General features: G+C 35.7%; 1 pseudogene; it reads right to left on the bottom strand.

The window, feature by feature from the left end:
• Positions 1–10,752: 10,752 nt before the first annotated feature.
• Positions 10,753–11,319, bottom strand: LOC118834810 (annotated as a pseudogene).
• Between the last annotated feature and the right edge of the window lie 865 nt (positions 11,320–12,184).

Here is a 12,184-nt window from a genome sequence, read left to right as displayed (position 1 = left end):
GTTAATGTGACATTTTTTCAGGTCTCTTGCAGAATACATGGACATTAGTTCGTCTTTGTGTGTATCAGGTTATTTCCTTTAACTTTCATGAAATATTATTGTTTTTAATACTTTGATAAATTTCAGATTTCATCAATGTGGGCACTGCTTTCAAAGAAGGAGATTGTAAGTCATTCACTCCATATCCTGTGAGACTTTAACTTTACCTCAGCTAAGAATGGTTTTTGGATTTTAAAGTTTTATTGTATCTAAAATGTTAAAAAACATCTTAGTTCTCTGGAAGAACAAAAATGGTTAGCAGGCCAGATTTGGTCCACAGGCTATAATTTGCTGACCCCTGATATAGATGATAAAGTTATATACAGAAGTTCAAATATATCTGGCAAAGAAAGATTCCCTGCAACAGATGATGAAATTTTTGGCCATGCCAATACATATCATTTTTAAAGGGTTAAGGGCAAATGCTTCACCATGTATTAAAACTTTCCATACTGAGTCTTAGAAAGCAGTTATAATCTGCCCTGGAACAACATACAGAAGCTTTTTCACACAGACCCTGCCAGAATTTCAGATCTATTATCATTGTCCTAGAAAACCCCAGGTCACATTCATACAAGGATAAAGATTGGAGTAGGAGTTAAGAAAAATAATTAAGAATGCTTTGTAATTGCATCTATTGTCATCCACTTGCCAATGTTGAGACTGCTGAAAACACAATGATAATGCTGCTGCTCATGATTCATTTGTAACAATCTATAACAATAAATATCCCTGTATTTAGAGTTTTTGTCAGTTTGAAAGGAGAGCAAACTAGCTTGAAGTCAGACTTCAGATGGGAGGGAAGAAGTTTTTGTTGTTGTTGTTCTTTGGTTTTGTTTTGTGTTGTTTTGTTTTTTCCATATTAATTTCAGTAGTTTTGGAACTCTGGAATAAAAGGAGAGGTGACTGTCATTCCAAAGCAGTAGCATCACCATGGTAGCTGGTGTTTATTGTATCAGCTATTCCTTTTTCCAAACCATAAGGGATAATTTCTAAATGGATGAGTTGAAAGGTATATGATGGTGTTTTTGGTTTTGTTTTTATTTGTTACTTTAGAACACTCCTTCCAGTAGAAGATGTACTTAGTTAACCTGAATAAGCAAAAGCTAGGTGACACAGTGAATAGAGTGCAAGAGCACATAGTCCTATTTGCCTCAGTGTCCTCATCTGTAAATTGAGCTGGAGAGGAAATGGTAAATCACTTTAGTTTCTCTGCCAAGAAAACCCCAAATGGGGTCACAAAGAATTGGAGATAACTGAAATACCTGAAAAAAAGAAAAACGAAAGAAAAAAAAGAAAAGAAAAAGAAAAAACCAAAAATACAACACAACAAAACAAAACCCTCTGGCTTATTTCTACTAAATTATGATGTTTTTGTAATTGTTAAAAATACATACATTTGCTAGATATGATATTATTTCTCATAAATCATTTTGTTTGACAATGTCCTCATATTGCCTAGTGTCTCTTTTTTGTGTCACAATGGGAGCGACACAAGTGAAAGGGATGTTCTCAATTATAGAACTGGGAGCTAATCCCTAGCCCATTGTGAGAAAGTTTTGATCTCTAACAATGACCATAAATGTAAGCCATTTATAAATACACCTCCTGGTATAGAATTACTATGAGGATGGACAATATTTCATGACATTTCCCCATAGATATGAGCCTAAACGTAATTGGATGTTACACTTGATTTTAATGTATTTATAATTTAAATAAAATTTTAAAATGACTTTACAATTTGATTACATTAACAATTGTCTGCTATGATTAATGGAGCAGTGTAGATATTGTCTGGGCTCCACTGTCAACCAATGGCAACATGCATTGAAGACTGAAGATGTGCTGGTTTTCAGGAGACATTACTAAGTAATAAGACCCACTCAAGCAGAATAAAATGTTTGAATGCTAATTGTCCCCTCATATTATCAGATACCATATTATGAACACCTATAATTTTCTCATGTATGATTTCTTGTCTCTGACTTCTGCATTTTTATTTCACTCAATTTCCTTCATCAGTTATTGTGAATTCATCTGTAACTTCCTCCCTGTGTCTAGATTATCTATGTTACAGTTTTTGGTTGTTAGCTATCCTTTTTAGAACGCTTATCTTCATCTGATTCTTTCTGCCCTACCTTGAAAGAATAGTAGTGCCTACCACTTGATGTTCTCTCCTTTGTCCCATGATTACTTCTTGACCAATCTTCTACATTCCAGTTGCAACCCTTCCAAACTTGAAATCTTGTGATTCTATAAGTCTCTATAAACATAAATATATTATGTTCATAAGAAATAATTGTTACACTTAAGAAAACTAGCATGTAACACTAGTAATAGTCTTCAGATGAAGAAATTGAATTTTGGCTACCACACATAACTGAAATAGAAAGAAATGAGTCTTTTATGCATTCACACTTTATTTCCTCCCCAACTCCCAATATTATTAGAGAAATGTAAGCCTAGAAATAAACCTGGGACTTTCATGTAGCTGGAGTGAGGGATACCTGATGGATTCCCATATGCTCAACTGGAATTTGCAATGTCAGGAGAATGTAAGTGCCCCATTCCTAACATATTGTGTGAATGAGAATCACACAGAATGGTCCAGGGTAGCTAGGTTGTGATTGGCATAATTAGAGGGGATATCTGTGTCAGAAAGATGGCCTTTGGGGATCTATGCTTTTCAAAGAGGTGACAGAGTGGAGATGAAGTCATTTTCAAAGATACCTTTCCAAACTACTCTCTGAACCCTTGCACAAATATTATCAAATGACATCAAATATCAAAGTGTGGTTGCGAGCATTATTGATTCAAAATTTCTTAGATAACTGGCTCAATTGCCGGATTTTATTAGTATTAATATTTATTACAGGAAACACATAGGTCCGATCTTCTAATATAGCATAATATTGACTAAATATTGTTTCCTGATTTTTCCAATAGTTATACTATCGGTTGTGAGGGCCTGTGAAAGATCATGGCAAAATCTGGCTGTTCAGAGAAGTTCATCAGTATTGTTCACCAGCTTTAAGATGGCATGCTTACATATGATGTTCTTTTGCTTGCTCCCATGCTTTTTAGCATAATGTTTTCAGTAATGTTATCAGAAATCTTCAGCAAGGATGATCATGACTTCAAGGTCAAGTATTGCACTGATGGTAAATTATTTAATTTGAAAAGGCTACAAGCCAAGACTAAAATGGAAGAACAGTTGGTGCATAACTTTTTATTTGCAGATGATTGTGCACCTGATATAGTCTCTGAGGCTGAGATTCAACGAAGTATGAATTGATTCTCTGTCTTTTGGGCTAATTTTGGCCTAACAATTAACACCAAGAAAACAGGTGTTCTCCATCAGCCAGCACCATATCATTGAAATATGGAATCCTAGGTTTTAGCAAATGGAGAAATGTTGAATGCCATGGATAAGTTCACTTACCTTAACAGTGTATTTTTCAGGGATGTCCATATAGATGCGTTGCTAGAATTAGCTCAGTGTCTGGAGGCCCAAAATAATGTGTGGGAGAGAAGAGGTATTAGGCCTACCAAACTGAAGGTTCGCAGAGGCACTGTGCTGATCTCATCGTTTGCCTGCGAAACCTGGACAGTCTGCCACCAGCATGTCAGGAAATTGAACTGCTTCCATTTGAATTGTCTTAGAAAGATTCCGAAGGTCACCTGGCATGATAAGGTGCTGCACACTGAGATCCCTTCTCAAGTTGAACTGCCAAGCATTCAAATATTAATGCACATAGTGCAACCTCAATGGCCCAGTCATGTTGCTCAAATGCTAAACATACATTTGCCTAAAAGACTGCTTTATGAAGAACTCACTCAAGGTAAACACTTACGTAGTAGTCAGAAGAGAAGCAAGAATACATTCAACATCTCTCTGAAGAATTTTGGAGTAAATTGTGAGACATGGGAAACAGTGGCACAGGACTGTCCAGCATGGCATTCCTACAACAAAGAAGGATTGGTGTAGTGGAAATGTGAGATGCACAGATTTAGAGGTATTTCACTCCCAAATGGTCATATGGACTGTTTGTTCCCAACTGACTTTCTGAGCTCGTATTGGTTTGATCAGCCACAGCTGGACACACTGCATGTACTTTGGCCCAGACATTATGATGTCATTTTCGTCCTCCTTGAGCATGAAGGACAAACAACCAAATCTCTGCCTATGCTGCCATCACATCCTAGTCATCCTCCTTCAAGGTCTAGTTCAGGCCTTGATTCTTCCATAAAAATTCTTTCTTGACTAATGTAACACATGATATGTCTCTCCTCTGAATTCCCAAAGCACTTCATTTACATAAGGCTTATTTAGAACATGCATGCTTCTTTAAGTTAATTATCTTTTTGTGTCTATGCTTTGTCTGCCACATTATTTCCTCATGGAAAGAAGAGAATAGATCTAGGCTTGTTTATAGTTGAGAAACTGAGGCAGGGGTTGAGTGACTTATGGTTAATAAAGTGTCAGAGGCCAGATTTGAACTTAGGTCTTCATGACTACAGGCCCAGTGTTCTAGTCAATATACCATTTAGCTCCCTATGATATCTAGATAGACGATTGACAGAAACATAGAAAGATAATCAGAATCTGAGAGCTACATCTATATAATATAGGCATTCAGAGTCAATTAGTCAAATTAATGTTTGATTCATTAACTAAGGAAGTTGAGGTTGATGCTAAAACATACTTTATCATTTAAGCAATTATTGTATATAGAATAAGGTCTTTCATTAATATTCTTATTCTGGTAAAGTGGTGATTCCAGTTGTTTGAAAATAATAATTCAGAGCATAACTCTTAAAAGGCTGTATCAACCTAAAAATTTTTTTTAGCATATCAGCCTAATGACAGTTTACATTGCCTGGGGATTAGCCTATATAATTTCATCGCACTCATCTTTAGAAGCCTGGCTACCAGGTGAGAAAGTGTCTGGCTTGCAAAAATCCATTAAATAGACTAAATTGCAAAATGAACCTCAATCCTGTGTGGATCCTATCTACTTTGACACTGGCAGAAAAGCAGAAAGGGGTGTAAGGAGTACTAAGAATCACACAGTTTATACATTAATGCATTGACCCACTTTGGGAAGAGGTCAAGAGAGTCCCCAGGCTACTGACTTCAAGTGCAATGTTACCATGGAATAAGATGATGAAACATTTTGAGCAGTATCACCTCACAAAACTGAAAATAATCAAAAAATTGGAGGAAAAAGTAACCTGTAGATAGCTTGGGCTGAGATCCCATTAAGCCAGATTATCCCCAAAGTATTTGTATCATAGATGGCTCCAGAAGGAAGAAACAAACCCAGAATTTATCAAAATATGTATCAGGGTTTGCCTAGAGGCCTGACCTCAATCATTAACCTGACACAAAAATACATTCACAAAAAATCTATGAACAAAACATCATTTGCAGATCAGTATATCCTGTTTTAGACCTTAGAACATCTTAATAGCACTGCATCTACTGTAGGAAGGCAGCGAAATAACAATATCCATTTCAAACTTGATACCATCTACAATCTTTTTTGTAATAATATATCTTCTTTATTGGGATACCAAAATAATTTTTTTAAAATGAAATAGTAAATTGGTGTGACTGATTTTTTTAAACAAACATACCAGCATTTCCTCCATTAAAGTCTCAATCTAATACTGTCTTGTGGCATGGAGGTGGGTGATTCTGGGTTCTTAAAAGCTATCACAGTGATGTCCAAGGTCTAGTAAGACTTACCAAACTTGAAAGGGCTGGAATAGGGGTTGGTGCAAGACTTTGTGCCTTTCATCTGAAAGTAATTTAGCTGGACTTAGAAAGGCTCCAACAATGGAGCGGTAGCTACCAGAAAATGAAAATCTGCAGCCAAAGCCTTTGGAAAGATATGCTATCACATGCATCAAGCTGAATTCAATCACAGAATTTAGCATAACATGACATACATATGCAAATGTATTTCTAATAATAACCTCTGCAAACTTGGGAGTTTATGCAATTAATATGACTATTGTGTTGTTGACTAAATTGGAATTCCTCTTTCAAATTCTTTAACAGGTTAAAGAAAGCGGTAACTAATCTGATCATAAGTTCATAGACTCACAGATTTAGAGTTACAATAGCTTAGAGACCATTTATTCCAACCCTCTCACATTATAGATAAGGAAACTAAAGCACAGAAACGTTCTGTGATAGAGCTATTAGTATTTGGAGCAGAATGAGAACCATGTCTTCCTTACTCAAAGCCCAGTACCGTATTGATTACCACGTGCTGCCTGCCTCTCACATTTGAGGTTGGCTTTGACTCCTTGAAAACAGTCAAAAGATAGTTGTAGCCAATTATAGTAAATAAGATGGGATATCAAGCTGGGTATATTTTCTGGGGTCAAGTTACACAGTATATTTTGGGAAGTAAAGTAGGTATATAATTAATTGTCCCAAATAATCATAAAAAAGCTAAATTCACCACCAGTTATAGGCAGTTTTTCTTCAAAGTGAACTAAAGCTAGCCTTATAAATAGAATGTGTACAGGTGTTTCTCTCACAGTAAATGACTATATTTAATGAACAGATGCATTCTATGTGCCCCAAATTAAATGTTTTTGTTGTCATTTTATAAATATATATGATAAACTTTCAAAATTAGACTATTTACTCAAATAAATATCTCCTCCAACATACTATTATCCAAGGCATATCACTCATTTCCTCATTACCCATTGTTGCTTCTTTCAGCACTTTTTATTTATGATCCAAATTCCCTTCATTTGATACTTTTGAAATAATTGTCTGCAGTGAGTAAAGATGTAACAGTATCTTCATTCAAGTGATTTTTTAGTCTCATTATTCTGATTTATTTTGGGAATTTTTCACATACTATGAGTGGGTAAAATTCCACAATAAGTGGCTTCAAACTTATCATTCTTGATTCCTTTTTGCACAGTAACCATAACTACTAATAAAACATTAGGAAATTGCTATTGGGTATGAGTCAAAACAAAAGAGACCCAGGAATTTATAGAACAGGCAGATAATTATATTTTATAAAGAGTCATAGGAAATCAATCCAGGCCTGTTAGAATGTCATATGGATAATTATACATCCATTTAGTTCTCTTTGCAAGATTATATTTCTTTATATAACATCACATGCATTGTCTATATTTGTGTGCATATAGACACAGGCATATACACACTACATACATGCATGCATACATACATATTCCCTCATGTGAATTAGTAAATAAAATAAAATGAACATAAACTCTGTTTGAATGCCAAATAAATATAAATGATGGATGGGCAGCGAAAATGTGTTTGAACGGTTTGGTGAAAATATGCATGTGATTACCACCAATTATAATGGTATGTGTCAACCCACTTGGAACACTAATTACTCCTTACTTGTACAGATCACATTCATGTCCTGGAAGTAAGGAGAAAGACAGTCAATCAACACTTCTCTAGTCCCAGAGGATAGATACCTTTGGATATGTCTATCTATCATTTTGCTAGAGTATCATAAGAAAATGGGCAGGGAGGAGAAACTCTTTCGATTTCAACAAGATTTTCTCCCCTTCTTTCTGCTGCTTCTCTTAACCTTCTCATAAGAAAAGCCACAGGCATGGAAGGATTGTCATGCCATAAACTGTCACTACAAAGTAATTGAAGGTATTTTATATGTAAATGGCTCTGTGGTAGAATGGCATAATGAGAGTTTTTTATTGTGTACAACCCCTCCTACCTAGCACCTTTCAGTCTCTGTGATAGGAATAATTAGCTAAAAATTCTGAGAGCTGAGTAAAATGGGAGTTCTGAAAGAAATGAGGAGAAGAGCATGTCAGATTTTATCCTGGACATGAAGTTCTCATTAAGAAGTCTAAGTAATCCAAACATGTCTGATCAAATCTAATTACAAATCTTTTATAGAAGTAGGCAACATAGGTTCAGCAAGTAGTTCAAAAGTTTCCAAACCTAGTTCTTCCTCTTTGTGGTCCTTATCAGCTTTACCTCCATGCCTCAGCAGAGAATGCAGCTATTCTCTTCCTATGTTGCTGAAATCATTCCTGTCCAACTTTGTATTCCATTCTATTTCTTTTTTTTTTTTTTTGGTTTTCTCACATTTATTTTATTTTAGCAAAGCTATATAAAGTAGGTTGGTTTCTTTTTTTTAAGAAAAAATAGAACTGACTGAGCAACCTAGAAGGCTTCATTCTCTAGCATGTTAATGGGCTTACTGTATTTCCTTTTTTTTAATTTAAATTTATTTATTTAACATATTTGGTTTTCAGCATTGATTTTCACAACAGTCTGAATTACAAATTTTCTCCCCATTTCTACCCTCCCCCCCACTCCAAGGGAAAAGGGGATGAGAGGGGAGGGGGGTGATAGAGGGGAGGGCTGGCTGGGGAACCAGAATATATTCCATTCTATTTCAAGATAAAAGATGGCCACCATATAACTGAAGCAGCCATCCTCACTACTCTATTGTGCTCAAAAGTGAAATTCATTTCCATTTCTGGGGAAAATTTTTGCTTGCATTCAATATATGATAGATGTCTATTTGTGAATACTTAAAACATTTGTTCAATTTGTTGATATGACCTTGTATTTTTATCTGAATACATATTCTCTATCAGGGATTGAAATCACTACTCCTAGTAGTCAATAGCTAGGCAAAGGGGATCCTTAAATAAGGGTTAGGGCTGAGGTCCCTTCAAACTGATTAGATTAAATTACTATATGGTGTCATGCATAAAGAAGCATTCAAATATCATTGATGGTCATGGTGTAAAAACACATGTTGAGGGGTTTTGTGTGTTTTTCTTTTTTTCTTTTTCCCAGCATGGTAAGAACATTTACTATGTAACTATGACTTTATAATTACAAAATCATAATTTGTCATTAGAGCTGGAAGCCACCTTGTCTAAAATATATAGTGATCTAGGGGGAATGTTTTGACCTATTAGTCATGAGACCTACATTCAAAGTCCAGCTCTATGACTTGAACTCATCCCTTAAAAACCAAAGCTTCAGTTTCTTCATCTGCAAAATCAGGTAAATAAAACTACTTACTCTACAGAGTTGTCATGAAGATTAAATGAGATAATCTGTAAAAATGCAATTCTTCTGTATGAATTATTATTGTTTCCCTACCTCATTTTTATAGATGAATAAGGAAATTACTCTGACCTATAAGAAATCAACTCTATCTCCACTTTAAATTTAAAACAAGATTTATCAGGTGGATGTTATATGCCTAGTACTATATATTGACTGTTATAAAGGATTCAGAAGAATAATTCAATAGAATTCAACAAGCATTTCTTATATTTCAATGGTTTTTTGATCTCAACAATATGATTCATGAGCTCTCTGAAACGGTTCACTCATTCTATCTCATCCTGTTCAATTCCTGATCACAGACATCAGATATCTTCTCTATAGAGGATACACCCAATGTAAGAGAGGCCCTCTTCTGTATACAGTATCTGCGAGCAAGTGGTCGCGACCTAGTCTACTTTAATATGTGCTGCACAACACGGTAAATAGAGATTTCTTCTTTTTAAAATTCTTTTGCACTTTTTTTAACTGTACCTGTTATTTCGTTGAGATAGGCAACTCCTTATAGGGAAATTTTCTTTGCAATCAGTACTCACTTTGATACTTTTAGACTTTAGATACTTTAGACCAAGTTTTCTTGGTCATGAGAAGCTAAATGACTGGCCCAGGGTCATACAGACAGTATGTGTCAGAGGTCACATTTAAACTCAGTTCTTCCTGATTCCAGTATCAGCTCTATATTTACTGTATCAGACAACCTCTAAAATATTTTGTACATTACCCTATTAACATTAGGAACCCAGCTTAGAAAAACAGGGGAGCATTTGGCTAGGAATTGAGCTTAGGAATTTTAGACTCAATTCCTATCTCTGACACTAGCTGTGTGACCACGGACAGGTTACTTGATCCCTTAAAAATTCAGTTCCCTAATTTCCTACATAGAGAAATTGACACAAAATAGCTACCTTATAGGGTTGTTATGAGACCAAAATGAAATGAGGTATTTAAAGTGCTTTGCTATGTCAGTTATTCTAATATCTCTTCATTTGATTTTTCAAGCCACCAAAAGATATTAACTTTCATGTCTAATAGGGTTGCCTTACCTAATCTGTTGCCCAAGATAATAATACATAGTACAGTGGAAAGGTCTGCATTTAATTTCTTTCATTTTTTCTCTCCTATAATTATTAGTGAATTGTTTTAATTCATTGAATCCATATTTTAATAACTCTTGATGGTTCTTTATTAATGCTATTTTAAATTGTAGCATAGCCTATGATATATGAGAAAAGCAAAGTACATCTCCAATTAGATAAACATTATATTTGTCAGTTGTATTTTTAAAAATGTGGTAGAAATAGGCAGATTAGCTAAAAATGGATGATATTCCACTTACATTAGATGGTTTTACACACACTATTTCTTTGGTTAAATACTCATCACTTCTGATAAAATTGGTAATTGCCAGAATATAACCCACAGATAATGTGGTTTTTTTGTATTGGTATAAAGCAAGTTTCTTTCTGCAAAAGTGGTGCCTTATGTTTGTCTGTGGAGCAGGATATGGGGAAAAGCCCCACCATCAATCCCTTGCTTCTGTTGGGGAATCCAGACAGTCAGACACCAGCAGCAGAGGCTCATGATCTTTCCCGGGGTCCAAAGATGCTGGGGTCAAGAAGAGTCAGGGAAGTCACTAGGCTTTCAAAGTCAGCCAGGGTCCAGGGTGGGAGGTATTGGGCTTCATGGCCTTCGAGTGGCCTACTCCCGGAGAGAGGCTCGTTCAAGGTCAGCAGGAGGTCAGAACCATATTGGGGCAATCAGAACAGGGCGAGGTGTAAGGTCACATCCTCTTCATTCACCTCATTCTCCTTGGCCATACGCTGCCACCCGCAAAGGACTCAGGCATCCCGGCAGCCCCGAAGGGACAGAGTGTGGGAGGCCAGGGGCTCCACAGCCTCTACTTGCTCGCCCCTTGTCCCTTGCACCCGTCCCAGAGCCTCGAAGTGGTACCGCGCTGCCGCTTCTCCTTGCACGTGTGCTTGCACCTATAGGAGTTCCACGATAAGACTCTGCTCCCTCCCGCAGTGGCAGAAAACTTCCTGGTTGTCTGATACCGGCCGGAAATCACTCACATCCATAGCCCCTGGGGGAAGGATGATGGAGAATGCTCCCCCGAGTAGCGGATGGTTTCGTTTGGACTCCATAGACGTGTCTGGTTCTTCCCACAGAATGTTTTTGACCTATTCTTCACACTGTTGAGAGAACTGGAGGAACTTCTAAACTGTGATTTTGCTTCTAATATTTCTGAGAATTTGTGCCTCTACCGGCTTAACACATCTTAGTTGTACTGTCATTCAGCCAAGATAAATAAAATAAATGTTTTTCAATAAAAAAAAATTTCATGATTTCACTTACAGGAAGGCTGATTCTATTTTAAACTCATTTGATTTCATCTTGGCCAGCAGATGGCTCAATGAATGAGATAAAATGACTAAAATAGACTATAATAAAATTACCCCCTCAAAAGCAAAAGTATCCTTAAAAAATTGCTCCAAATTTTTTTCAATAAAGGATTTTTATCAAGATAATATTTCCTTTAGAAAGCTTCTTAGATTTTTAAAAATTTTACTGGATGAAGATTAGAATAAAAATTAAACTAAATATGTATGTTCTTGTAGAAATTCATTATTAAAATAAATCTCACTAGCTGAATGGAGATATTGTTGAAAATAAATTTATATTTTTTTCTATTTGGAAGATCATGTTAATAAGAGAATTATCCTTGAGAGACAGATTATAATTTTTCTTGTAATAAATAGACAATTCCTTAGGGTTACATTTCAATGGAGTGTTTCAATGTTTGTTTAGATTTACATAATAGATATTTAAATTTAGGATTTTGGTTTTGTGGTCACAATTAGTTTATTAACAAAATAGACTCCTGATAATGAGGTCAGCATCATTAGTCCCATTTTGTGGGTTATAAGAATAAGACACAAAGAGGTCCAGTGATTTTCTTACAAGTACATGACAATCTCATTAAAATTCAGAGTTCCTCCCAGTAACCAA

Source organism: Trichosurus vulpecula, chromosome 1 (genome assembly GCF_011100635.1).
Source record: "Trichosurus vulpecula isolate mTriVul1 chromosome 1, mTriVul1.pri, whole genome shotgun sequence".
In the NCBI taxonomy this organism is placed as follows: Eukaryota; Metazoa; Chordata; class Mammalia; order Diprotodontia; family Phalangeridae; genus Trichosurus; species Trichosurus vulpecula.
The sequence above is the reverse complement of the archived record's forward strand: the minus strand, read 5'-3'. Positions and strand labels throughout refer to the sequence as shown.